Consider the following 2,936-nt stretch of genomic DNA (forward strand, 5'->3'; position numbering starts at 1 on the left):
AAGATTTCGTGTGTGTGTATTTGAGGTCGATGACTCAATATGTTCGATCAGATTGTGGCATGACCGATGGTAAAGAAGAACCAACTATCATGTTCGAGGACGAAGCATATTATGCCCAAGATCTTCATCACCCACAGATTGCAGAAAATTGGAGAGGTCCAAGGGACCTTCAGTAATGTCCAAATCATGGGGAGTAATGTGTGTTGTACTCTTTTTCCTTCACCATGGTTTTGTCTCAATTGGGTTTTCTTGGTAAAGTTTTAATGAGACAACATTAAAGCACATTACAAACTTTAAATGTTTATGTCATCCAAGAGGGGAGTGTTATGAACCAGATTGTGGATGGCTCATAACCAAGAGATTATGATTTGTAATCTTTCCATTTATCTATGACGATGTAATCTTCTATATAACGAACCTCTATGTTATAAATAAAAATAGATTTTTATTTTACTTTTATAACAAAACCGAATTAAAGTATGTGATTAATTAAGTAGCAGAACTACCGGCAAAATCCCAATTATTAAATTTTCTTTTGCAGGGCTCCCTTATTATAAAAACTTTGTCGGTGGGATTTGATTCGATTCCTAGGAGAAGCTCTGTATCGTTCATTTTCGTTAAAACACTAAAACGACGATGCACCATACCGAAACACATCTTGAAGCTCCAATCCACTATTTTATATGTGCAATCCCTTTGTCGTCTAGAAGACTATAACATGTAATTAATGGAAATGTGTACATGTTATGTTTTTCCATAAACAAGAAAAGGTAAAATTTTAATATGTTTTTTTTTGCTAAGAATATAAATATCATTTCAAAAAATGAAGATATGGTGTTCCGATAAATTGTTGATAAACTGTAAAATCTAGGATAATTAGTTCCATGGTAAAAAAAAAAACGATAAGAAAACGTGAGAGCAGACAACAATCTGTAAAACTTGGGATTTCAACTTGTAAGCATCTGTAGAGAGTGACTGTGATAAACGAGCAAATCTCTAGCTAAGAGTAACACAGAAAAGCAGCAAGGAAAAGAGGTGCTAGACCGCAAAGAAGGCAAAACGAAGTTGTTTCATCCGGCAAATTTTTAATATGTAATGTTAACATATTCACTAATATCATTATACAACTTATATGCAATAATGTTCATATATATATTCTGTGTTCGTAAATAAGAAATGCATTTAAAAATATATAGGAGGGACAAGCAGAATGATGTTTTTCCATAAACGTGAGTGCACACCTAAATTAAACTCAAGTCAAAGAGGGAAAAACAGAAGGATGTTTTCTTGTAGTGCTATAACACGGAGCAATAGCTAACGGTGTCTCTTTAAAAAAATTCATCAAATTATACTCTTGGAGGAGAGTATGCATGCGTTAGAGAATTTGACATATATAGAGATGAGAGAATTGGACACAACGAGATCACGATCAGCGCCTAAATTGAGACAAATACAATGAAACTATTAACTATGAGCTAAGTACGAAAGCCGCATGTTAAAAGGAGAAAGCTTTGATGACACAAATGATCGCTGTGAACCCATTAGTGCCTGAAGTATGAATCTTTTGTGTGTATAGTCTCAGTGATTCATCTTGGAGTTGTTCCGACACCAAATACTTCAGCTTATTGCCGAGCTCCTCGTTTAAGCAGGCAGAGAAAGATCTTGCTATTATATGACGAGTTATTATTGGATCCTAGGGTGAATCTCTTCACCAACCAATAGAATTTCATTATTTCTAATTTGATATCTTTTAAAAAAGGAAACAAAATATTGACAAGTTATATTATGTTTTTAAAATAAAAAAGTTAAAAAATAATAGTTACAGAAAAAAAATTAAAAAAAAAATCTTTTTAACGTCGTCAGCAAAACACTAAACCCTAAATCCTAATCCCTAAACCCCAAACCCTAAACCCTAAACCCTTGGATAAACCCTAAACATTTGGGTAAACTCTAAACTCTTGGGTAAACCCTAAACCCTTGGATAAATCATAAACTCTAAATAAAAACACTAAACCCTAAAACTCTAAACCCTAAACCCTAAATCCTAAACCCTAAATCCTAAACCCTAAACCTTTGAGTGTTTTAGTGTTTAGTGATTTTGATTTAAAGTTTAAGATTTATCCTAGAGTTTAGGGTTTACCCAAGGGTTTAGGGTTTAGGGTTTCAGATTTAAGATTTAGGGATTAGGATTCAGGGTTTAATGTTTTGCTGACGACGTTAAAAATATTTTTTTTGTAATTACTACAAATTTTTTTTTTTTTATTTTTACATTTTAATTTAAAAAAGATAATATAATTTGACAATATTTTGTTTCCTTTTTTAAAAATATATCGAATTTGAAATAATGAAATCCTATTGGTTGGTGAACCTAGAGGGTCACCTTAGGGGGTGAACCCAAGAATAAATCTTATATGACGGTTAATCTCATACGATACAAAATATCATTATGACAAATTAATTAATTATCGAACTAGGTGACCGGCCCGCACAGAAACATGATCGGTCCGCACCCTGTGTTCTCTCTCGGTCTGTACCTCACGAGAGGGAACACAGTAACGTCAGTATGAAGAGACAGATATTGTGTGTATGTATAATTGCAACGTCACAAAATATTTTGTGTGTTTACGAAGATACTTTCATTCAAAAAATGGAATAAATAGTGTATAGTTTTAGAAGTAACAGATTTTATATTATCATTAATTAGAATTGTATTGTATCTTTATTTATATTATTTTTCCATAAATAATAAACAAACATTTATGTAGATATATTAAAAGAAAATATAATAAAAATCAAAATATTATCCATAAATAATATAAATTATGAAGTACATTTTTCGATAAAGAAAGAAAATTCAATTAGAAACTTGCAAAAAATTAAATAAATTTGGTAAGCAATTTGACGGGTTAACATTATTTGATAGATTTATAAATTTC

This window comes from Brassica oleracea, unplaced genomic scaffold, assembly GCF_000695525.1.
Source record: "Brassica oleracea var. oleracea cultivar TO1000 unplaced genomic scaffold, BOL UnpScaffold01516, whole genome shotgun sequence".
NCBI lineage: Eukaryota > Viridiplantae > Streptophyta > Magnoliopsida > Brassicales > Brassicaceae > Brassica > Brassica oleracea.